Source organism: Chiroxiphia lanceolata, chromosome 27 (assembly GCF_009829145.1).
Source record: "Chiroxiphia lanceolata isolate bChiLan1 chromosome 27, bChiLan1.pri, whole genome shotgun sequence".
Taxonomy (NCBI): domain Eukaryota; kingdom Metazoa; phylum Chordata; class Aves; order Passeriformes; family Pipridae; genus Chiroxiphia; species Chiroxiphia lanceolata.
Genome location: NC_045663.1, coordinates 4,075,827 through 4,101,399, shown reverse-complemented (window position 1 = coordinate 4,101,399; position 25,573 = coordinate 4,075,827). Strand labels below are relative to the sequence as shown.

General features: G+C 57.8%; 1 long non-coding RNA gene across 2 annotated transcripts; it reads left to right on the top strand.

The window, feature by feature from the left end:
• The first annotated feature begins 19,586 nt into the window (after positions 1-19,586).
• Positions 19,587-24,242, top strand: LOC116799189. 2 transcript variants are annotated; one of them, XR_004361012.1, is made up of 3 exons: positions 19,587-19,936; positions 20,504-20,679; positions 21,170-24,242. It is a non-coding gene; the product is annotated as an uncharacterized LOC116799189 (long non-coding RNA). The 2 variants fall into 2 exon arrangements; XR_004361011.1 differs by having other exon boundaries at positions 19,587-19,941; positions 20,449-20,679.
• The last annotated feature ends 1,331 nt before the right edge of the window (positions 24,243-25,573 follow it).

The window sequence follows — 25,573 nt, the reverse complement described above, 5'->3', positions numbered from 1 at the left end:
CTCCACAGGCAGCACAGGAAATGGGTGGTGTCGGCACATGAGAACACATATAAAACTTGGCCAGGCTTTTGACAGGCTGCAAGTGGACGTTTGACACCCTGTGTCATTCAGATGGCTCTCGGATGGACACACCCTGAGAAATGCCACTGAAGACGCCGACGGGGAAGGGCTGCAGCTCAGTGTGCTGCAGCACAAGCCATCCCACGTGCTGCGGCTCTGGATGACTCCATTTGTTCCCTGGGCAGTGGGATCCCAACCCTTGGGCATCCTGGTCCCCTCCATGAGCAGCAGGAACCTACAGCCCTGAGCATCTTGGTCCTCTCTGGGGCAGTGGGCTCCAAAGCCCAGGGTGTCCAGGCTGGCCAGTGGTGGCCCATGGCAGGGAGAAGCTGTGTGTGCTCAGGGTGCACCTGGAAAACAGACAGTGGGATGTGTTCCAGTAATTTCCTGGCTGCCCGAGTTCATCTCCACTTGCTCCAGCTCCACCAAGTCTGCCCAAGCTTTGCTCCCAGCTCCACCACCCCCTCCATGGCCCCACGAATGACTGGCCCAGCTGTGGGGACCAGAGACAAAGGCTGTGGGGCTCTGCCTGGCCCAGTCCCTGTAGGAAAGGGTGTCAATGCCAGCAATATCCCAGCCCAGCACGCTGCCCTCCTGCAGGCTCAGCGTCCCTGCCCAGCTGCCCTGGCAGGATGTCCTTGTTTTCTGCCTGCAGGTTTGGGAGTGAACGGGAAGCTCGTTTCCTCTTGTCGCCTCTCTGCTCGGATCCTTCCTCCCCAGGATGCTGCAGCAAAACAAGAGAGCAGAGAGCGGAGCCAGAGCAGCTCCCCCAGCTCTCCAGCTGTGTGTGGGCTGGCAGGAGCTGGGGAAGGGTCCCCGAGGGGCTGTGGGTGCCCTCATGGTGCTCAGACCCAGCGAAGCTGGCAGGGAAGGGGCTGGCTTGGAGGCTGAAGCCACTGGGGGAAGCCATACCCTGACAGTGGGACAGCCACCCCACAGACCCCTCACCAACAGCCTCTCACCTTGCCATCTCCTGCTATGCATCACTTCCTGAAGACCCCCTTGAACCCAATTTAGGGCAGCTGCACCAAAGACAGAATGCCCTCAATGTCACCCTCTCCCTGGGGACATCCTGATCCATGCCACCTCTCCCTACATCCCTCTGATGTGTGTGACCCTGTGCACCCTCTTATCCCCAGCATGGCCCTGCAAGACCAGCCCTTATCCAGGTGCAGGATGCCCTCGTCCCCCATCCCTGCCCGTATTCCCTCTGATCTGGCCGCCTGCAGGTGACGCTTTGTGCCTGTGCAGCGCAGCGCAGGCTTTTATCTCGGGCAATCCCCGGTGTGCCTGGCGCGGCACCGCCCAGGGAAGGCCAGGACAGCTTTTTTTTGTGGCTGCCTTATCAGTGCTGAGGAAAATGCCGTGCGGGCTTCCCACAGCCAGGATTTGCTTTGGCCACGGGCCAGCCCAGCCGGCAGCACCGGGGGACCTGTCCCAACGGCCGGCACGTCCTGTCCTTACGTGGCCACAAACACACCCCAACAGTCAGTGGGACCCTTCAGTGGGATACTCCCAGGTCTGGGGCATTCCAGGTGCTGGGATCATGCTGCTCACGGAGGGTTTGCAGCCTGAGGTGCCTTGAAAATTTGTGACCTTGTCTGAAACACTGCGTTCCTTCAAAATGGCCATTTTCCTTTCAGGGCTCTGGGTTGTACCTTCATGTCCACCTGTAACCAGCGGGCTGTGAAATGGGTTTTGAAAACAGGTCCCCACACTGATTATCCCCAGATGGGGTGGATCTCTGTCCACAGAGAGGGACATCTGCCCCTGTGAGTTCCTGTAACCTCGGTCCTGCAGTAGAGTGAGCTCTCAGGTGCTGCCCCGTCCCCGTGGGAAATGCCCTTGCACAAGGGCAGCAGCCCTGGCAAATCTCTGAGATCCCCAGCCCTCAGCAAGAGGTAGGGACACTGGCCTGCATGGGGACAATGGTGTCCCCATCACCTGCTGGGTTCACCCACTGATTTCCAGCTTGTCCCTTCACCCTGCAGAGCAGGATGGGGCTGACTGTGCACGGGGAGCACACCCTAGCCCCAAAATCCTTTCTGCTTCTGTGCTCTCTGCCTCTAGCACCCAGCAAAGACGCTAGCTGAGTTCTTAGGACAAAGAGGGAATGTCCTGCCCTGCACAGCCACCAGTAAGCCAACTCCACTCTTTCCCTGGGAAGTTATTTCCAGCTGTTTCCACATTTCTCCACTCCCCCCGCCCCAGCTCCATTCTCCCCGCCGCAGAGCCCTCGGGCTGACAGCATCTGACTCCCTTATGACATTTCCAGTGGAATCGGGAAAGGCCACGTGTGTCCAGCACACAGAGCGTCCTTCTCCGCCCGGCGCCCCGTGGCCGGCAGGTTCCCGGCTGCCGGGGATCTGGCAAAGGCCAGGGCGGCGCAGCGGGACCTTCCCAACGGGAACGGCACAGATCTGTCATTGAGAGGAGCAGAAAAGCCCCTCTGTGCCGCCGCCCGGAGCGGCGCATCTGATCCCGGCAGACAATCGGGCCATTGAGCTGGCAGCGGTGGAGCGGAGCCAAGGAGATGGGCTTTCCCACTCCCTTCCCTCCGTGGGCTGGTTCGGAGCCTGAATCCTCCTCTGGGCAGCACCTCTGCCTCTGCTTTTAGCTCTCGGATCTCCACCGGGAACTTCCCACCCCATCTGCACGACAGGAACACGTTCCCCAAGTGTTGCTCCATCGCCGCCGCCTCTGAGAGCTCCCTTCTGCCAGACTCTGTCTGGGAGCCCCGGCTGCCACGCGGCCCCGGTGACAGCACGCAGCCGGTTCGTTCTTTGCCGGCGAGCCGAGAGAAGCTGGAAGGTGGCCAGTCTACGGGAATTTTTCCTGCAGATGATGCACAGTGTGGGTGGTGCCTCTGAAGTTGCTGGTCTGAGCCCGTCTGCACGGCGGGGACAGGGACAGCCCCGCGGGGACACGGGGAGCAGCCAGGCGTGTGAGACCCGCGTGCCTTCTCCCTTGAGGGGCAGGAAAAGAGGGACAGCCCCCCTGCCGTGGGACACGGGGCAGGGAGCACCGGCAGCGCTAATGGACACCGGGGGCACTGTGGGCGGCGGGAGTGCTGCTCCGGTACCCTGGCACTGCTCCAGACTCGTCTCTCCCAGGAAGAGGACAGACACCTGAAATAAGGGACATTTGTCAGTGATTAAATGTGTGTTTGGGGGATCCAACACGGGCTCTGGGTGTCGAGGCTGAGCGGGGTGTGAGGGAAGCGCGAAGCTGAGGAAGTGACCCCCTCCCCAGAGTGATGAGGCTTCCAGGAGATGAGGAGCCAAAGCCTGGCCGAGCACCTGGGTGGTGGTTGGTGCAGCCCATCGGGCTCTGAATAGGACGGTGATGCCCCAGGGCGGGCAAAGGACCCCAAGTCTCACCGGGCAGAGGGGAGTGGAGGCAGTGGTGGCTGGGGGGGGGGAGCAGGGCAACACGGCACAGCTGGGGCTGAGTGACCGCAGGAAGAGATGCCAGGCTCGCTGGTGAGGTGGGCAGCACGTCGGGGTCCTGCCCAGCGTGAACCCCTGGAGCTGGGGCCGGGGGGACTTTGGGGGAAAGCCGCAGCTGCCCGCGGAAGAAGCGGTGACGGGGTGACGGGGTGAGGGAGCGGCAGGAGAAGGGACGATGGCAGAGTGAGGGGGCGTCGGGGTGGCGGTGACCCCGCGCTCTCGGCTCCGAAGGGGCACCCCCGAGGCCGCGCCCCCAGCCCCGACCCCCGCGAACCCCCCCGGCCCCGGGGCGGCCCCGGGGCGCTCGGGCCGGCAGGGGGCGCTGCCGCCCCGGGAACGGCGGGGGAGGGGAGGGCGGGGGAGGGGCACGGGGGGGGTGGGGAGGGGCTGGGGGGAGTTATGGGGGGGGTTAATGGGTGGGCTTGGGTGGGAGGTGCTGGGGGGGTGGGTTTGATGGTTGGGTGTACACGAGGGGTGCTGGGGGTGGGTGGGTTTAGTGGGTGGGTGTACGCGAGGGGTGCTGGGGATGGGTTTAGTGGGTGGGTGTACGCGAGGGGTGCTGGGGGTGGGTTTAGTGGGTGGGTGTACACGGGGGGTGCTGGGGGTGGGTTTAATGGGTGGGTGTACACGAGGGGTGCTGGGGGTGGGTGGGTTTAGTGGGTGGGTGTACACGAGGGGTGCTGGGGGTGGGTTTAGTGGGTGGGTGTACACGAGGGATGCTGGGGGTGGGTTTAGTGGGTGGGTGTACACGGGGGGTGCTGGGGGTGGGTTCTGGGGGCGGGTGCTGGAGCTGTGGGGTGTTGGGGACAGGTGCCTGAGGTGGCGGCAGGGGATGGATGAGAAGGCGGGTGCAGGAGGTGGGAGGGTTCACGGGGTGGGTGAGACGGTGAGTGATCGATCGAGGTGGGTGTATGGGGTGCGTGCTGAGTCAGGGCAGGAGGCAGCCAGGCTGTGCTGGAGGTGAGGGCAGGAGCTTGTCATGGCTGGTGGGACAGTGACAGGAGGGACAAGAGCCCACGTGGCCCAGGTCAGTGCAAAGAAGACTTTTGTGCCCCCCTGACCTGTGCAGCACTTCAACAGCTGCTCCAAATACCTGCCATGGCTTGGGGTGGCACAGAGAGAGGGAGTCATGGGGGGAGAGAGCAGAAGGCCTCCACAGCAGCTCCCACTCATGCCTGCAGCCCTGCTCTGCCCTGCTCAGGCTGGCAAAGAGCCCCCGAGATCCCCCAAGACCCACACAGGGGCAGAGCATCCCCTCCCTGCTGGTGATGGCCACTATGGGCACATTGCAGGGCTCTGAGGATGCTCCACCACCTAAAACACCTCCACCAGACCAACAGCAGCTCTAGAGACCTAATGGTGGCTTTTTGGGGGGGTCACTGCCATGCTGGTTTTCTCCCCCAGATGATGCCCAGCGCAGTGGAGGGGATGGCTGGGGACAAGGACACGCTGGAGCCCTCGTGGAAAGTGAAGCTGGAGCAGCCTGAGCTCCTCCTCGGGGTGCAGGGGGACTTGGGCATCAATCATTTAGTGCTGTTAATTTTTAATGTGCAAAAATCTCTTTAAGTGAGGAGTCGGGCGCGGAGTGAGGCTGATGATTAATTCAGGGAGTGACGCACGGAGGCGAGCGCTGGCCTGGCCACGGTGGGCGAGGGGTCCCACTGCTGGGGACAGGCCACCAAACAAGTCGGGGTGGCAGGGAAGGGATGGAACCCCAGCAGGGCTGGTGCCACAGTGGCACTTCCCAGTGTCCACCTGGGACTGGGGGATGTTGCTGACACAGCCCTAGAGGAGCTGCATGTGCCCCTATTGGTGTATTTTGGGGGGTTATGAAGCTGGGAGCTGCTCAGAGCGGGGTCTTCCTGCTCTGGTGATGGTGCTGGTGCTGTTGGAGGCTGAGGGCTCTGGCAGCCCCTCCACATCAGTGTCCCCTTGGAGCCTCCAACCCATTTCCAGCCTGCATCTGTGTGCCAGTAAATGCAAAAATGAGTAATAGTAACAGCAATAACACGGTGCTGGTGGAGGTGGCCAGTCTATAGGGGACACACTTCACATCCCCACCACCCCTGACACCCCACGTTGGGCAAGAAGACCCCAGTCCTCCCACGGTGGCCTCTAGGAGGACCAGGCAAACCAAGAGACCATTAGCAGGGTTTGCAATAGCCAGAGGATGGCAACAAACAGCAGGAGGATGGGGAGGAGGAGCAGGGACTGGGGGTCTCTCTGCTCACACCCGACCAGGGCACAGGGTGTGGGCAGGGCTGGTGCAGCCACAAGGCCCCGGCTCTCGGGCACGGGGCAGGTTCAGGCGTGAGGGGAGGAGATCGAGATGCGTCAAAGGCGGCTGAGTCACCCCTTCCCCGGCTCCTGTGTCCCGCCAGCACCTCCAGAGCTCCTCCAGACCCCCCCCTCTTCAGCTGTGGCCGGAGCCCAGCGGCGTGGGGCTGTGCTGGGAGCTGTGCCAGCAGGAAGGCACACACATGATGGTGTCCAAATGCAGCTGCCACCTTTCAGAAGTAGACAAAGGAGGTGTCAATATGAATCTGTTTTATTGAAAACTGCGTTTCTCCAGCAACATTTGAGCCTCCAGGTTTTAACTTCAAGTATTTGGGGAGCTGGGCTTGGCATTCCTACCTTCTAGTTACGAGGCAATTAATTGGGGATGTCTCATTAGAGGGATAGGGGAGGGATCTACCCCACAGGGAGCCCTGGAAGGTATTTTCAGCTTTGCTGAGGCTGAACACAGAACAGCGAGGGACTTTTCTGGTGTGAGCCACATTGGTACAGCTGTGATGCAGGGACATCTGGCCCCCACCACAGCTCAGGGGGGAGGACCAGCAAGAAGAGCCATGGAAATGGTCAAAGTTGTGTTGGGAAGCTCCGCAGCATCGAGGACCCCAGGAAAAAGCTGCTGTGCTCTGCCTGGACTCTGAGGCTTTCGTGGCCAGGGCCTCTGTGAATGTGGCCTGGGGCCAGGCTGGAAGGGAGCGGGGAGGGGAGCCTGTGAAACCTGCTGCTCTGCACGAACGCAAAGAAACGGAGCGAATTTGCAAGTCCCCAAATTCCACACGCGCTGCGGAGGACGGAGCGATAATGGAAGGGCCCCGCTTTTGGGAAGGCGAGTTTAAATAATTGAGGGGAATAGCGAGGTGGAAAATGAATGTGCAGAAGGTTTGGGCCTCCCTGGAAAGAAGCAGAGATGAAAGGGACGGCCTTGCTACAATATTCATAAAGCTCTGAAGGCAGCAGCACAAGTGCCTGGAAGAAGGGTTGTTGCGTGAGCTCGTCTCCTCCGGAGACCCCGTCCAGGCAGGCGTGGGAGGACGTGCTCGGCGTGTTCAGGGGGAGCAGTTCTTGTGGCTCTTTGTGCCATGTGCAGGAAATGCCTCAGCCCAGCCCAGTCCCAGGCAACTGGGGGGCTCCTGCCCACTCCCAGCCCCAGGGGACTGGGGGGCTCCTGCCCACTCCCAGCCCCTCTCCCTTCTTTATGGATTTTATTCATTCTTTCTCCTTTGTCAGGGGTGAGGAGCTGGGAAAGTCCTGCTTGTGAATGTGTCAAACCCTAAACTGTTTCTGTTGGGCTGAAAGGTGGGACACTGGTGACTTGTGCACTGGTGCTGGTACAGGGTCTTTGTGCTGGGGATGGTGTTGGGCATCAGCACTTTGATGCTGGGAGTCAGCATTGGGTGTTGGAGCTGGTACTGAGGGCTGGTACTAGGAGTGCTACTGGGTATTGATCCTAAGTTTTGGTCCTGGTACTGGGGACAAGCATTTGGTGTTGGTCCTGGGTGTGGAATGTTGCTCCTGGGTGTGGAGTGCTGGTCCTGGGTGTTGGTAGTTGCCTGATTTACCAGGTCTGTATGTCCAAAGTTGCTTTGGTGCCTTGTTCTTGCAAACCCTCAGCAGTGTCCTGCTCTCCCCTGGGTCAAACATGGCTGCACAGTGTGGGGAGCACCATCCCTGCCTCCAGCCCCCAAAATCCAGGGTCCTGCATAGGCAGATGTGGGTCCTGGGCAGTCGGGGCTGTTCAATGGGAGATCATTTTGGCACTGTCCACCTTGGACTTTCCAGCAAGGTATTGGCAAGAGCTGGGTGCATTATACAGCTCTGGTGCATCCCTGGTGCCCTGGTGTGAGCTACTTGTCCCATCCCAGGTGGGAAGAGGGATCCTCAGCCCTGCCTCAGTGTGACTCCCCTTCCTGATCCGAGGGAAGGGTCTCTCCCAAGACCAGAGGAACAGACCTCAAACCGATCCTGCTGATGTAGATCCTCCCTAGCAGTGGGGAGATGCTGCAGAAACTCCAGCCCTCGGTCCAGGACCCCTGCAAGTGTCACCTAAAGATCTGGGACTGATTCACCAGCAAACAGCAGAGGGATGGAGGGTGAAGGATGCTGACTCTGCCCTGGGAGCTGGGGCAGGAGGTGGGGGTGCTCCGTGGAGGGTTTTGGGGAGCTCACAGACCCCTCTTTGAGCACAGCCCATTGTTGCCACCCCAGCTGAGGGCAGCTTTGCTGTGGGTTTTTAGTGCCCCTAACCAAACTCAGAATTTCCTCGGGGCAACATTGAAAAAACTCTGCAAATTCACTGCTTTCCTGGCTCAGGCACAGGAGTAGAAGCTTATGCAAACCACAAAGAGCTGATCTTGCCTGCGTTTCTCCTCCCCATGCATTCCCTGTGTCAGGGAGGGTCAGTTGGCACAGCACAAGCACAAAGCAGAGACATGAACATCTGGAACACTTCATAGACAGAAGAACCTCATGTGCCTGGCCTGTTTGGCTGCTAATACACTGGTGAGCTCAGGCCTGGGCTCCCAGGGGATTTCCATTCCCAGCATTGCCATGGGATCCTGCACCTGCAAATGGATGCTGCAGTTGCCACTCTCCTCTCTGCTGACTGTCTCTTCTATGTGTGGCTCTGGGTCAGATCTGAGTGCACCACAGCTGCTCCCATCTCACAGTGACACACGTGTTGGATGGGACACAAGTGAGAGCTGTTCTCCAGGTCACTGGTGCCTGGGCATGGCTTTAACTGTGCTGTCTTGGGCCCTAAAACTCAATGTGGCATTTGGGGACATGGTTTAGTGGTGGACCTGGCAGTGCTGGGTTAATGGTTGGACTCAATGATCTTAAGAGGTCTTTTCCAAGGGCGATCCCTTCATTCTGTGATAAAACCCTTTGGGAACTGTGCTTTTCAAATGGATGCTTGTCTGGAGTTGCATTTTTTCAGAGGAAATCCAAGTCAGCCGCTGCCTTTGTTTCCCAGTGGGCAGAGGAGGGTTTTTGTTGCTTTGAGGTGCCTGCAGGCATCCATTGCTGTGTTAATGTGAAGTTTGGCACGTTTCACTGTGACCACTGGCACAGAAAATCTCCCTGGTTGGTGCCCACTCACTCCCCACTCGCTGGGCTCTGCTCCACACCAGCCTGTTGCCACCCCCTTGATGTGAAAGGTCTGACAGATCATTTAGTTGCTGCTGCTGTTACAGAATCCCGTGGAGTTTCTGCAGGAGAAGCTGGGCAGAGCCTGCAACAGGGCTGTCAGTGGGGATGGGGATGCAGATGCAGCATCTCCCTCTCCCTTCCCAAGCCAGGCTTTGCTTCTTGGGGGGTTGTGAGTGGTTGAGGGCAGCAGTGACCTCCTCCAGGGAGAGTGATGGGGTGCTGAGAGGTGAGGGCAGCGGGGGCAGTGGGATCTACTGGCCCAGGACAATGCAAGGACCGAGTTGCCACGGTCTTGCAGGATTATTCAGGGACCAGCAGCACACTCTGAGCTAAAGGGGGATCTCTGCTGAGATTGACTGGGAATGTGAGGAGGAGGAGGGGAGAGCAAAGCAGCTGCCACCCTGGGAGTGGGCAATGGGATTAGTGATCCCAGAGAGGCAGAAGGGCTGTGTCAAGAAGACAGCCCTCATTTTCCCCAACCCCTGTGGCTGCCTGCAGTGTGATCTAGGAACATCCTCATGGAGATGGTTACTAATGGGGCTGGGCTGCTGATGAGGTTGCTGCAAGTTTGGGCACCCTCCTCTCTCTGTGACTCAGTGGAGAGGCCATGCTGTGTCTGGCAGCAGGCTCAGGGATGCCCCTGCCTCACCCCATGCCCCAAAGCCCTTGGTAAGAGGAGCCCTAATTGCCCCAGGATGCCCTGAGGCAGACTGGAACCATCCTGCTCTGTGTCCTCAGTGGAGGAGCTGGTGGGGTGATGCCAATGGCACAGGGAGCATCACACCAGGGGGCAGAGGGGCTCTGCACCCCTGCATTGTGCTCGACCTTCCACATCACCAGAGCACAGCCAGGGTGGACCACCTCCAAATTCACACTTCTCTCCCCCAGATATCCCAGCTGGGGACAGGACCTTGTGGAGGAATCCAGGAAGGGGTCCACATGTATCTCTGATGCAGAGCCCTCTTCCCAGGTAGGGGGTGAGGGGATGCCCCAGAGATCCAGCATCCCACACCTGGGGGCCATGCTCACCCTTAACCCCCCACCAAGGTCAAGCTCTGGGGCTCAGGGTTCTGCCAAAAGGGAGTCCTGCCAGCCCCCTCCTGCCACATTTCTGCCATCTGCCATGGCATTCCAGCATCCCACGTGCTGCCAGCAGCCTTCAGGTGAGAACAGTGCACCCACAGCCTTTCCCTCCATCCAAACCAGGAGGCCAGTCCTTCTCCTTGGATTTATTGCCCTGGAAGTCACGCTGTTGAAGCTGTCCCTTGCCTTCCAGTGAGCTCTGCTCTTTAAACCATGACAGATGTCCCCAGGGGGAAGTCAGAAGGAAACCAACATGCAGAACTAAAATATTGTGGAAATTGCTTAAAAGTCCTTGGTAATTAAGCAGGGAAATGGTGTCAATCTATTCACAGAAGTGTCTTGCTGTGGAGACATTGAACTTGCTCCTCAGCCCTGGGGAGTGCCTGATGCTGGGGGTGATCAGGCCTTAAACCCCCATTCCCAAAGGAGCAGGGGCAGAGGCTCAGCCCTGTGGTTTAGGGAAGGGTGACTCCAGGGGCACAGCTGAACCTGAGATGTTTCAGGGGATGTCAGAGCCTTTGCCAAAGTCCATGTTAGTCTTGGATGGTAAAAGCCCATCCCACTGTCCAGGTCATGGCTCCAGCAGATGCTCCGTGCTCGGAGCAGGGATGGAGCTGGGCAGTGAAACCTCTGGCCAGGCTGCTTTGGGCCTTCCCCCTGGGTGCTGGATAGAGCTGTGTGTCCACCCCCCACAGGGCAAATGGGTCCTTGGTGATGTGGTGCCAGTGTCACAGTGCCCAGTGCCCTGCTGATGTGGGGGTTTTGCAGACAATGACCACGCTGGAGAGGGGCTGGCCAGGGGTCTCGACAGCGAGGGGAGTGAGGGATGGGACTGTAAAAGCTGCTTAAGGGATTTGAACTCTTAATCCCCATTACAAATTAAAGTCCAAATCCCCAGAGAGGGGGCAAATCCCACCCCAGAAGTTCATTTTTCTTCAAAGCAAAAAGAAAAGCTGGGCACCCATAGGCAAAATGTGGGGACAGCCACCCTCAGTTCCCCCTGGGCATTGGGATCTTTTCTCCCAAGCTGGTTATTTCAGGCTCTCATTCTAGTGACCACCCTTCCCTCTGCCACCCAGAACCCTCCTCACATACATAGTGGGAAAATATTTCCCTCTTCTGCAAAGCAGTAGCTGGTGTGGAAAATGGTCCAGCTCCTGTGAGTCTGGGCAGGTTGTATTGCCTTGAAAGCAATTCCCATCTGACTTAGCAAAGGGCTAAGCTAATTTTACACATGACTTACTTTCACACCTTTAACAAGAAGCAGTTTCTTTCTCGATGAGCAGTGCATATGGCAGTTAAATTGATTATTCATTGAACGAGTGAGAACACACAGCACAGAAACTGCATTGGATATCCAAGGCATTGGAAAAGGGCTACAGAGGGACATGGAAAAGTGGGTTTTCTCCCCATGCAAATGTGAACACATCCAAACCCACTGAAGCTCGCTGACAAGGGTCACAGCTTGTGCTAAAGCTGGTGGAAAAGTCAAGGTATAATTTAGTTTTAAAGTCTGGCTCTAGTTGGCCTTTCCCTGGCATTTCCTGCCCTTGGGCAGCAGCATTCCATCCCTCCAATGCCTGCAGCCATGGGAATGTGCTGCTCAGGGATGGGAGCACCCACCCCAGGCTGAGAGCACTGGGACAGACCCTGGGCACAGGGGCTGGATTTGGGTCGTGCTTTGTCTTTCACTCCTTTCACTGCCAATGGAAATCCCTGATCAGGGGCACAGGGACTCCCACTGACACCCCCCCCACTGCTCCTGGTCTGGGGGGCATTGCAGGGACTCTTACTTGGAGGAGGATGGAGCTGTGTGACCTTTGCATGATGCAGGACCCTCCACCATTTGGTCACTAACAGGGGCAAAAGGCCCAAAGTGATGGTCCTTGACCTGGCCATGCTCCTCCCTCCCTCCATACAGATTTCTGTGTATTCCCACTCACCTCTAGGAAAGGCCACATCTTTGGTAGGACACAGAGGGTGCTGAGAGAGGGAAGGGGCCATGGGATGTCCCTGCCTGTCAGAGCAGGACCAGTCCCAGCACCAGGTCAGGACAGCTACAGCAGGGTGCAACCAGGTTTGGAAACCTCAGGCAGGAATGGAGACAGCCCATGGCTCTGCAACCCATCCCAGGGCTGCATCTCCTCAGGGGAAGGAGCTTTTTGATGGCTCCCACCCCAAACCCATGAACAGCAGCTGCTGCATCATGGACAGGAGTTTGTCCCCATCATCCCTAGGCTGGATGGGGACTAAAACCCCATGGTCCCAGAGGTTCAAGGGGTTTTTTGCATCTGCCCTTGTTTCCAGCAAGTTGCATGGGAACAGGCTCTTTGCTGTTACCCCAGCCCCATCCTGGGTCTGTGGGTCCTGCTCATGGAGCATTCCTGGACTTTGACAGTGCAGGAATTCTGCTGCAACTTCCTTGCCCAGGTGGTAATTGTAACGAACATCGTCGCCGCGAGGGAGCCCAGCACTGTCAGCTCAAATGACGCTTTAATTCAGGTTAATTAACGTGTTCAGGCAAGAACAAACAAGCAGACAGGCTCCTCAGAGCAGGTGATGGGAGACCTGAACCCGAGCTGACAACCGCCCACGGGAGGCAGCCAGGCTGGGGGTGCTGAGGGGAGAACTCTGCTTGCAGCTGCACCAGCACAAACAGAGTTTGTCCTATGCAACTACCCAGGGCACTACCCCAAGACCCCAAACCACCTCCCAGCAGGGAGGGAAAGGTCCCAGGTCAGCCCAGATCCTGGTAAGTGCCCAAAACCACTGAGCCAGGGAGGTGTTTCTTCAGGACAGCTCTTCACAGGGTGTGGGGGTTGTGTGGGTGCCCCTCCACCTCGCCTGTGTACGTCTGGAGTGGGTGCCTGGGCTGAGCCCCAAATTTTTAATGAGGCTTGATGTGGATTTGCTCTGACGGGCCAGCAGCTGGGGCTCAGGACCAGACAAGCCTCCCAGGCTGAGACAACCTCCATGGAGCTTTCTGTGTGCTCCCAACATCCACCTCGAAAGAAGTGGCTTGTGCCAACCCGCCTGTTGGCACACACGCCTCCAAAGGGTAGGACAAGGCCTAATGGATTGCCCTAAATTTTAGGAGAAAGCAGGATTCAGTGCCTGGGGAGGGTTTTCCTGTGCAGCAGCACAGGGGTCTGGCTGGGATGGAGGAGGCTGCTGGGGCTCTGTGCAGAGCGTGCATTATTCCTTCTTCTCGCTGTAAAACTGCTTCTGAGGGACACACTCATGAAAAATAAATGGGAGACCTGCTTTAGGCGGGCAGAGCCCGGAATGAGCGGCGGGTCTGCGCAGGCGGCAGCTCACAGCCTTTCACTTCCCAGCTGCAATTAATAATTTATGGTTTTCATAACACGAGCTGTGATCTGGGAGCCCCCATAAGCCCTGGGGGCTGGCAGGGCTGCCCCACAGCCCACTGGCACCAGCACTTCACCTGCATGGACAGGTACTGTCCCCAAAGGTCCCAGCACAGCACCACACATGCCTGGCCGTGGCTTACTCATCACCACAGGGGCCTGGGGCTGTTCCCCAGTGAGGGTGGGTGACACTGGCTGGGAATGGGTGGGCATGGGCCAGTGATGGGTTGGTGGGTCATGGTGATGTGCTGGTGATGATGGCGATGGCTGGGGGTGGGTTAGGGGTGGGTGGCAACTGGTAGTGAGGGGTTGGTCGTGGGTGGCAATAGGTTGGTGATGGTTGACGATGGTACCATAAAACTTTCCAGTTTGGGGACCAAAGGGGTGAGAAGAGGGGTGAGAGCCTGCTGGGGGCTGGGTAAATCTGAGTGAAAACTTCTTTTCACAATCATCCCTGGGTGAGAACCTCAGCTTCTGCAATGTCATTGTTTTCTGTAATAAAATGACCCACAATTTTATTTTGGGTCATTTTGAATGAGCTGACACTGTCCGTGCCTGGGAGATGCCAAGTGCTGGGCTGAACTTCCCCCTCTCAGCTTCTGCTCTATTTTCAGCTTAGCTAGAAAACAAACCCTTTGGAGTTGTTGTTTTTTCCTTTGTTTCCTAATTTAGACGATCCCAAGGCCCCGCAGGCAGATAGAGGCGAGATTATTGCTTCCCCATGTTTATGGCACTGCTGGAACATGCTGCTCCCACAAAAACATTACATCAAGGGAGCGTGGGGAAGGCTCAGCGTCCCCAGCATGGTTTAACTCTCACCTACATCTGCCCATCGGGGCTCAGCCGCCGCCACCACCCCGACATCGCACCCGGTCCTGCTGCTGCCGTCTCCGTCCTGGCTCAGTGATGGTGCCTCGGGCTGTGCCCGTCCCTGGGTCACTGCTCCCGGGACAGACGGTGCCCTTGGCTCCTGCTCTGAATTGTGCTGGTGCCTCAGCTCATCCCATGAGTTGGGAGGCTCCCAGTGCCACATGGATCCCACGGCTTCACTTTGGCCTCAGACCCTTCTCACCGCCTGCCGTGTCCATGGGGAGTTCAGGGGAAGCACCAAAATGCCCCTGGGGGATCAGTTAATGTCCCCCACGTCCCCAACAGCCCTGCTCTGCTGTGGGGGGCAGAGGTGGGGACAGGGCAGAGCAGGTGCAGAGCCAGGCGAGGATGCAGGGACACCACGGGAGCCCAGCCAGGCTCATCACACCGGTGGGAACGGGGACTGTTTAGGATGCAGCCCTCCTTGGTCTTGTTGGCCACAGCCCAGTCAAAAAGTGGCCCCAAGAGGTGCCAGGATGGTGCTTGCACCAGAAAAGCTGCCCCTGCCAGCCCTGGCTGCTGCCAGGCACAGGTTGGGCTGTCCCTGGCTGGGGGTGCTGGGGCCCTCAGGCTGTTGCAACGGAGCACGAGGCTCCGAGCTGTGTTTGCTTGGCTGGGACAGAGTGTCACACGATGGAGCCCGGGTTGCATCACGCCAGTGGAGAGGGAAGAGCAATGCCCAGCCTCCATCTGCTCCATGGCCAGAGGCAGCTGCTGGCTTGGTGGGCCACAAGGGCAGGGGACAGGCACAGAAGGATGGGGGGAGAGCAGTGAAGGAGGGAGGGTTTGTTACCTATGGGAAAGAAGCTGAGGGTCAGGGGCATCCTAACGTGCTGGAGGCAACAGCTCAGGGCTGGGGGCTGGAAGTTTTCGTGTCTGTTCTTTAATACAACCTGTTCTTTAATACCCACACAGTACTGGTGGGAGAGGGATGCTGATGAGAAGTCTTCTATCAAGAAAAGTCCAGAGAAAATGGCATTGGGGATGTCAGTGTTTTCCAGGGCAGAGGTGTGATGAGCCCCAGAGACCCTGCCACCAACATCCCTCCTCCAGCTGTCCTGGGATGCTGTCAGTGCTCTGCCTCTTTCCGGGTTCTACCACAAAAATGAACTCAAAAAACATCTTTATGGGGTGGCAGGCTGGCCAGAGGTCTCCAGCAGGTGTGGTTGATGGGACCCATTCCCTCCATCCTGCATCCTGAGAGGTGTTGTTTGCAGTGTGCATTCAGTGGGGCTGGTTCCCCAGTGGTGGCTGGCACCCAGCAGTGTCCTCACCACCAAGATTTGACTAAAATGCAAACAGTGGCCTGCCTGGTCCAGCTTTCCAAAGAGATCTGAAACCCCAGGCCGGTCCTGGGCAAAGATGAAGCACCAGACTGGCACTGCCTTCCCTGAGCCATGGTGGTCATGCCAGGCACAATGCCAACCACTCGTGGCTGTGGAGGGGTCCCAGACAGGGTGTTGGGCAATGCATGGAGTGGACTTGAGGTTGTCTGTCACCACTGGAGGGGAGGGGGAGCTCTGCCCCCTCCGGGCTCTGGTTCCAGGGAAAGGAACATCATCATCCTCTGAAATCAGCCCGGAGCCTGGGGAACGTGTTGGTCCCTGGGGTCACCCTGGGGAGGAGCTGGACCTTGGGGAGCAGTAGTGTGAGGACAGCAAAGGAAATCAGAGATAGGGGCAGGAAATAACAAACCTGAGTCATCCGAGAAGTACATGGGCAAGGACAGCTTTGGAGAGCTAATCTGCAGGAGATAAGGCTGCCAGGATGGAAGAACCTCAGAGACGAGCTCATGGAAAGGGACAGTCAAGGAGCAGAGGTGTCTGAGGCTCCTGAGGCCAACACGGTGCTTTGCATAACTTCCAGCAACGTCATCCCTTGGAGCCAGTAGGAGTGTGGGACCTGGCACCCAGCCTTGGGTGCCCTGGACAGCGTGTACACTTTGGGATGCAGTTTGCAGCCTCCAAAGGTTTCCCCGAAACCCTGCACTGGGTGTTTATCCCCTGGCAGACAGGACTAGCTGCAGTGCAGCCTGTCTGCTTTTAGTCTGGTGGAGATTAAGCACTCCAGAGCCTAATGGCAATTCTTTTGGCAAGCATTCAGCAGGCCTTAATCCATCTTATCTCTGCTCTGAAAGGGCGAATTAGGCGCCTCTCCAAGCGCTCAATGGGGAGCAGGAGTGGCAGGAGCTCTGGCAGTGCACAAGCTGCTGTGGGCACCCCGGGGCTGCCCTACATACGGCAAAGAGCCCCTGGAGGTGCTGGCTCGTGAGCTGGAGATGGGGTGATCTGGGGGTTGGGGAAGAAGCAGCACTGCAGGACAGCCAGTGTGCTTCCCTACACACAGCAGGACCCTCTCACCTTGCTCCTCCTGAACATCCAGCTCCTGGCATCACCAGGAGTCATGGCTTGAATAGCAAAGGTCCCAATTCCCTTGGGATTTGCCTGGGTATGAGCCAAGGGCAGCTTCTTGGCTGGTGGGGGAAGACTGGCAACAACGTGACCCTGCTCATCCCCTTGCAAAGGCCTGGACCAGTGCCTGTCCAGCCCATCCAACCCATCTGGCACCCAGGGATGTCCCTGCTCCCATGATCCAGGTGTGCTCAGGACTCCCAAGTGACACAGAGGACATCCCGGTCATGTGGGATGGTCCCATCACCCCTCTCACCGCTTGCTGTCAGGCACATGGACTCTGAACTTGCCTTTTGCAAACCTGCCCTGACAATGCTAATAATAACTGTGTTAATTAGGGAGCTCTCCCAGCCCTGCCTGATTCGTTTGGTCAGTTATGGGGGATACTGTCAGGGTAATGTAAATGAGGGGTGGCAGTTGCCCCTCCAGCAACCGTCTGGAGTGCTGGAGCTGTGTCTGAGACCTGAGGCACTCAGTGCATGTCAGGGTGACCTGGTCGGTGCTGCAGGCAAGGACATGGCTCAGCTCAGCCCCACACAGACACGTGGCCCGAGGAGCCACAGCTCAGACACCCGCCGAGCACGACGGCTGCTCGTGTCCGTCTGCACCCCGGGCACCCAAGGGGCTGTGTCCCTGCTGGGCCACCTGCCAGCTGTGCCTGGATCTTAAATGACTGCCCATGACCATGGCATCTTGTCTTCTCCAAGTCCTTTCCAGGTGAAATCAGAGAGGACAGTAATCCTGTTTATGGGTTTTGCAGAACCTGAAATCTCCCGCTTTTCTGCATCCAAGCCCCGCTGGCAGTGGGGTGGCTGGAGGGTGAATTTCTTCTTGGCCGTGGTGTCCCTGAGGTGACAGCCTGGTGGCTCACCTGCTCACCCCCAGCCCGGCAGGGGACAGAGCCACAGTGTGGTACTGGGACAGGGGCCCTCTGCCTGACGGGGGGACTGGCGTGCCTTGGGATCCGCTGGGGACAGTTTGCAGGATGGTGGCAGAGCCCCTGTGGCATCGCCTGGTCTTGTCCTGGGATGCAAATACCCCTCAGCTGGGAAATGCCTTTAGAGGGGAGGTTTCCTCCTTTGCCACAGCGCAGGAGGGGCGGTGCCAGGGTCAGCGCGGGGCTGCTGCCAGCTGTCACCCATTGGCGCTGCCGGGGGGCCCGTCGCCACCGGATCGCCCTCCCGGGGGCAGCGAGGGGCGGTGCCGCCGCTGCCATCCGCTGTCCTTGCCCCCGACCTCGGCCCTGTTTGCTCATTGCCGAGCTGTGCTGCCCGTCAGGCAGTGTCCGGGGAGGCCAAGGTGGCTGTGGAAGCTCTCCAGGTCCTGCCGGGGTGACACCCTGGCCATCGAACCCGTCCCACCGCACCAGCCCCCGGCCCGCCCCCGCTGCGTCACCGCGGTTCTGGGGGCACCCCAGGCATCCCTTCTTCACTGGGGGGTCACGGGGGTTCTTTGCTGGAAGATTCAATCAGTTTCTCGTTTCTCTCCTTAGCTCTAAAGCTTCTGTTTTTCCTCTGGAAAAGAATTGATTGAGCAAGAATTAATCGAAAAGCAGAAAGCTGCCAATTTGCAAATAAGACGTCAGGTGCTGCAGGTCCTGCCCCCTTTGCACTTTGGTTTCAACCCTGGCTCATCCCTCTCTGGCCACCCTCGAGTCTATTCGAGTCTATTCCTGGCCCAGAGCTCCGTGCCAGCAGAAACCCCTCCGTGTTGCGTCAGTGGCTGAACTCCAGTGCGTGCTGTCTCCTAAGCAACAAGCAGCTAAAATTGGTAGAAAGTTTGGTCTGAGCCTAAGCCAAGCTTAATTTTTAATTGCTTCTAATTTCACTCTCTGGGCTGGGTTTGCCAAGACAGGCAGAAGGCCAGAAGGGCAGGGGTGGGCCCGGTTACCTGCGGGCAGTGCTGGGCTCTCCCTGGTTTGGAGCTCCGAGGGTGCTCAGTGCCCCCACTGTGCCCAGGGATCCAGCTCAGATGGATGCCTTGTCCCTGGCTCTCCAGGCTCCTGGACAGGCTCTCAGCTCCCTGGGAGAGCCATTTATCCCCCCATGACAGAGGAGATTGAGCCCCTTACCTGAACCCAGAAAGCAGGGTCACAGTTTCTCACCTTCTGTTTTTACGTGTTTAAAAGACTGTCATGGGGTGAGGATTTACTGCTAAATCACAAATACCTTGTGGTGTTCCTGAGTCCATTCCCATTCCTGCAGCCTTTCTCATCTCATGCCTGCAACCTTCCTCTTCCCATCCCATTCCTGCAGCCTTCCTCTTCCCATGCCATTCCTGCAGTATATCCCACCCCACTCCATCCCACCCCATCCCATCCCACCCCATCCCACCCCATCCCATCCCACCCCATCCCACCCCATCCCATCCCATCCCATCCCATCCCATCCCTGCAGCCTTCCCCTCCCATCCTGTCACTTGAAGCATAATCCTTCCATTCCTTCCATCCCACATTATCCCATCCCATCCCACCCCTGCAGCCTTCCCCTTCCCATCCTGTCCCTTGGAGCATAATCCTTCCATCCTTTCCATCCCATACTATCCCATCCCTCTGCTGCAGCCTCCACCTTCCCATTCCATGGTTGGACAACCAGTCAGGGGAAAGTTTCTGGCATGGAGACACATGGGGAAGCCTGGAGTCAGCACTCACACTCCCTGGAAGGCATCTTCTCTCCTGAGTGTCTCCCTGAGCAGGGATTAGGAGGCCACATTCCTGCTGCAGTTCATGGCTGCCAGCAGAGAGAATGAAAATTGTCTGGTCCTGGCTCAGAGCCGCTGGAACCTTGTGCAAAATCCCCAAACATGCTGTGCTGACACAGCAGACAGTTATTCAAATGGCAAAGGTCACTCTTCCCTTTCTATTTTTGCTCCATGTCCTGAAGTCCAAGGATAAAGGAGCTGCAGATCCAGGCACAGTTCCATCCCTTGCACCAGCTCAGGGTATTGGAAGGATTTGGGAGAGAGGTGTGACTGGGAGTCCCAGAGACCCACAGAGATGGGGGAACTGCCTCAAGGGCTGAGCCTGGTGATGGTGACACTGCAGCTGGTACAACCCATAAGCTGCCCCGACGCAGTGGTGCTCGAGGCAGCCCTGAGCTCCTGATGATATTCAGATTTTCGGCACAGGCTGGTGACAGGGTGTTCCTGGGGAGCCACACACCAGGAGGAGGAACATGCCCAGAAACTGCCAGTGGGCTTTCTCTGGTTGGTCGAGGGAAAATCCTGATGAGAGCAGAGCTTCCCACCAAGGAACATGGTAAGGTTCCCCCCACCCTCTCCGTTTGTGCCTCCTGCCGTTCATTCTCACAGCAAAAATCCTCCCAAAACTGTAACACATGGAAAGTCATCTGGGGGCTGGCAACTTGCCTGGGGCCATCCCCAGCTCGTGGGCACAGGCACTGGGAAGGCTGGGAGCAGCTACTACTCCCCTCTGCACCCTGACCTTCCTCTCCCCGGAGAGTTTCTCCCAAAGAAGACCCTGCCCAGTCAAAAGCACCAATCTGATTGGGTTCAGAAATTTAGCAGGAGTGAACCATAAAACCACCATTTAAAGTGACACTTGCCAGCAAAAATCCTACTTTTGGGCTGGAATGGAGGAGCTGTGGTGCTCCATGGTCTCAGGGGATCATTGCCAGTTGGCAACCAGGGCATCCTCAATGACTTTGATTGACAGGAAACTCCCCATTTTGGATTCCTTTTTCGGGGTGGGAGGATTTTCTTGGACTGTGCCCAGAATTTATCTTTTCTCTGTGCTTTGCAACGGGGAAGCAATTTCCAGGCCCTCTGAGCAGGCGGGTTTTTGGCATCAAGACTTTCTCTCTAGGTATCTGATTTTCCCTGCGTGGGGGATCACCAGATTCCAAACCCAGGCAGCTCCAAGGGCATGTGCTCAGCTCGAGGTGGGTGAGCTCAAAGCTCAGACACAGACTTGGACCCGTGTCAGCTCTTTGTTGCCGTGTGTGAGCAGAATTCCCAGGAACGGAAACACCCGTCTGCCAGGTAAGAACCCCACAGCGTTTGTTTTTCTAAGAAATTCGAACTAAACAGAGGCTGCTCTGTCCTGGCCCTGCCCCAGCAGAACCACTGCAGGCACTGCACGGTGTGTGCTCCTCTCTGACACGAGTGTGAGGAAAGCTGGGTGTGGGATGCTGCAGGGGAGGTACCTATGGGTGCTGGGCAGCCCCCACTTGGGAAGCCAAGCCCCCCAGCAGGACAGTTCTGCTGTTCTGGGGAGAGCTCAGGTCCACCACACAGGCAGCAAAATGCTCAATTTAGGAAACCAAGAAGCAGCTGAGGTCCCTGTCACAGCATGGAAAGAGCCACAGTTGGAAATGGGGCCAGCTCCTCTCTCCCAGCCTCCCACTTCCCTGGGGATCTGGAGGCCCCCGAAGCCCTCCCAGCCACTGCTGCTGTTTGTCAGTGAGGGGGCTGGGAAAGGGGCTGCTGGAGCTCTTGGTACTTTGGGGCATTTTCCTCTGTTTCTTTTCAGGTTTTCACAGAAGTGAACAGAAAGCAGTGGGGTTTTTTTCAGCTCCCAGGGCCTGCATGTCTTGTGAAGTGGGGTGTAAAAATCTCAAAAAATCCAGGACCCAAGAATGAAAATCGAGAAAAATCTTGACTAAAGAATATTTCCCTTTGGAAAATGCACACGACAGACAAAGCCTTGATTTCATCACTTGTTTTTGGCCCCCCCTCTGCAGAGCCTGAGCCACCCCTTCCCTTTACATTCTCGACGTGACTTTCTATAGCAGCAGGAAATATCCCGACTTCCCCGACGCGTCCCGGGGCCGCTATTCCTGGACACCCTGTTACGTAGCTGAGTTCACAGACTGGATGCAGAGGGTCAGGTGGGTGGAGAGACGTCACTGCTACCTCGTCTGGTCCCTGGAGGCGCGGCCGTGACTCTCTCCGAGCTCTCCCTTCAGCCACCGGAGCCAGGACGGGAGCCCGAGAGCCGCGTTGTCTGAGTCACGAACCGAGCAGGGAGAGGTCTGGGAAGAGGTTCTATCCCCAGCTGGGGTTTTCAGGACTGTGCCTCAGGGTCTTGTGCTTCTCCCTTCTCTGCTGTGTGAGGAGTGTGTCCCCTGGCATTTACCCCATCTAAAGGTCTGCTACCCTTTCCTGCAGGTCTCTTCCTGGGGGGAAAACCAGCTGGGGCCCCACGGGGATGGGCAGGGACCTCGGAGGGTCCTTGTGACCGTGGCTGCTCCTGGCTGGGGGTGCAGCACAGCTGAACCCAGCAGAGCGTCACCCCCGCCCTGGGCAGCCGTGTGCTGCCAGCCTGGCTCCAGCAGCTCACACTACCCCTCACTGCAGAAGTGTCCTGGGGGAGGGGGACCTGCCCAGCGCCAGAGCAGAAGGGAACCGGGGGAAACAACCTCCAGAGCAAAGTGGGAAATGGACACAGCACGTGAAAGAGCTCAGGAGCCCACGCGGCTCATACCCAGCACTTACCCAGCACAGTGGGGTAAGGAGGGCACATCCCCAAGGGCCCTCATAGATATTCATTCTGCGATGGCTAAAAACCTTCCTGGGCAGCAGAAGTAACCTGGAGGTTTATCACACAGTGCAGCCAAAAAAGCTGTTTGTGTTGCATCAGGAGATCCAGCCCACGAGGGGCTGTGCCAGCGGGACAGAGGGGTCACGGCCGCTGGCAGATGAGGACTGATAAGTGCTGAGCAGTGCCAGAGCTGCCTCTGCCCCGTCACAGGGGAGGAGACAGGTGGCCAGGAGTGCCAGCAGGGCTGTGGATGAACTCTGTGGACTTCGCTTGGACCTGCTGCAGCGGCTCCGGGCATCTCCTTCCAGAAACTACAGATGAAATGAAAGGATGTTCAGAAAACACCTGGAGAAATCCCCTGTCACCCTTGTGCCCACCAAAGGCTCTTCTAAAGCCACTGTCTGTCACTAGCCAAAGGCTGCTGGTAAAAGGGAAGTCACTGTTGCCTGAAAGGGAAATCAGAGCCCAGCCCTGGCCCTGGTGGTCTGGCCCTTTCCACAGAGGCTCGTGAGCAGACTGAGTGTGCCAAGGGGCAGCCTCATCCCCAGGAACCTGGAGCTCCTTGCACCACGAGCTGGGAGCCCAGCCAGCCAGAGCCCCTAATTCGAAACGCATGTTGGTTAAACCGAGAGATGACTGTAAAAATAAGGGTCGGATTTCTCTGGTTGCAAAGCCTCCCACGTTACCCCAAGCCCTCTAGTTTCCTGCCTTCTGGCATGTGTGACCTTCAGCACAGTAACCCCGGTGCTCCCTGAGGAGCCCAGGATGGCAGGAAGAATAAAGGGGAGTGAAGACTTGCATAATGTTCATCCAGCATTGCCAGGAAAATAAGGAGAATGCTTGGACCGAGAACATCTCTGGTCTTTTATGTTGGCTTTTCAAGTGTGAAAATGGGCCTCCTGCTCTGGGCTGAGGGGGCCCGGGGCCCTCCCTGGGTGAAAGGGACCCCAAGGTGGCTGCAACCCTCCCTCATCCTCCACAGTCCCCAGAAGACATTGCAACCCGGGTATTGATGTCTTCTCCCCGCACTCTCGGGCTGCTGGTGGTTTACCCAGGGCTGCCTCGTGCTGGCAGAGAGAGCTGGAGGAAAGAGGATGGGAATGGAGCCGATGGCATGGCTGAGCTCCTGATGCAGCTGGTCCTCGCTGGGGGTGGAGGGCTGTGGCCAATTTTCCATCTTTCTGACTGACCCTGCTTGGAAGTCCATCTCTGCTCAAGAAGCAGCAGCATCGAGAGCAGAAGTTTTGGGCACTCTCTGACAGGGGTGGGGTGGTGTCCCCAGCCCTGGGGAAGGATGAGGCTGTGCTCCAGCAGCCTCAGCCACCTCGCTGTCACCAGTCCCCTTGGTCGGGGTACAGCCAAGCTGGGCAGGCTGCAGGAGCTGTGCTGCCATGTGACCCCGGGGCAGGAGCTGCACGGCCCCTCTCCAGAGCGGGGAGTGAGAGAGTTTGAGCCAGCAGAGCTTGTGCTTGGGAAAAGCGGGAATGGCGACCTCAGGGGTGGGGGGTTTAGCAGGCTGTTTGGCTGCAGGGCCAGGAGAGCATGTGTGATGGATAAGTCCTTGCCAGGACCAGGTGTGAGCAGAGACCGAGGCGGATGGAGTGCCCGCTCCATCCGGGAATGCTGCCAGTGCCTGTCTGGGTGAGACGTGCTGCTGCGCTCAGACGGGGCGGTAGGAAATCCCTGTTGGATGTTTCCCGACCTCCAGTGAATCAGAGTAACTGTTCCCCTGGAGAACCTAAATTTATCCCTGAAGTGGTGACAGTGTAATTCACACATGTCCTATTCCCTCTCACTGGAGTCTCCCTGACGTTTGCCATTTCCAACAACAAAGCAACACTGTGATCAACCTTCCTGTAAAGCTGCTTTGCTCCCATCCCTCCTGGTGACATAAGCCCCGGGCGGAGCAGCTGCAGGAATTCGTGTGAGTTCAGATCAGCCTGAACTTTCACACAGTGACCTGCCAGGTCAGCCTGGGAAGGAGTGGGGTAGAGAAAAAAGGCAGGGAACAAAAACACTCACCACAGCCCACCTGCTCACAGCCTGATGTGCATGAGACAGTGGGACAGGGATGGGGACAGGGACAGGGATGGGGACAGGGATCGAGATGGGGATGTGCTGCCAGGCATGTGGGAGCTGTTTGGAGGAGCTACATGTGGTGTGTGCTGTGTTTCCTGGGTGGCTGAGCTGATGGGATTGCATGGAAGAGGGGATGGAGATGGAGATGGGTGTAGTGATAGGGATAAGGATAGGGATTGGGGAATGGGAACGGGAATGTCCCTTATCCTGCAGAGAAACCTCCACAGAAAATAACTTTCTCTGGAGTCTACTGTTCCCTGCCCAGGGGCTGGCCCCCCATGGAGCACACAGAGACCCAGAAACATCCCCGAGGGCCATCGTGCCCTGCTGCTCCCTGGGCTGCTCCGGGTCCTAAGGCCACTGAGCAGGGACAGGGTCCTTGTGGGGTCCTTCCTGGGATCTGTGCAGGGGAAAGGGTCCCTCATGCCGCAGGACCAAACCTCAACCTTTCCCCAGCCCCAAACCAAGCTGGGCAGTTGGGACCCCAAAGGGATTTCGGCTGTAGCCCTTTTCCATGCAGGGCAGAGAAGGGCACAGAGAAATGCCCCAGGAGCTCAGACCCTGCTGTTTTTAGCTCCATTTGAACTCAAGAGCACCTGGCTCTATGGAGAGCACCTTCCTGTTGGCCTGTGGTCATTCCCAGCCCGAGGCAGCTCAAGGCCTTCAAGGGCTTTGCATTTGTGTACCTTAAAAATTCGCATTTCTCAGGGCAAATTTGAGAATTCCCCACAGGAAAACACAGCCAAAGGAAAACACGTAAGTCATGTGGCTTCTCAAAGGGCTTTGGCTTCTTACACTCCCTGTCTCCTGCCTCAGCACAAACACTGCCACTGCAGAAACAACCAGTGGGAACACGTCCTCTGCGGCACCCGGCGGCACAACCCCGCTGTTTCCCAGGACAAGCTGCAGGGTTGGGTAAGGGCGGGCAGGGAGCAGAGCTCGCTCAGGATTCATTTGGCATGACGTCGTTGACCCACACCAGCACATGAAATTGTGCTTCCCTGTTTGTCCCAGTGACTTGGGGGTTGGTGTTTCCCTGTCCAGAGTGCTCCAGCCCTGGGCTCTGCGGACGCGGCTCCTGCCAGCTCTCTCCCTCCTGGGATGCCCATAAACCAGCAGTACAAGCTGAAAAGGAGAGTTTTCGTTTTTCCCAGACTCCCAGACTCTGGGAATTTTTAGCCAGAGCTTTGGCTGCCCCTACAGCACTCGGGGGTGGTGGGTATGGTGGCGGATCTGTCCTTGGGGGTGACCATGACCTGGGAGGAGGGGGCACAGGCCAGCCAGGGGCACCCCACAGTGCCTCACAGGGACCCC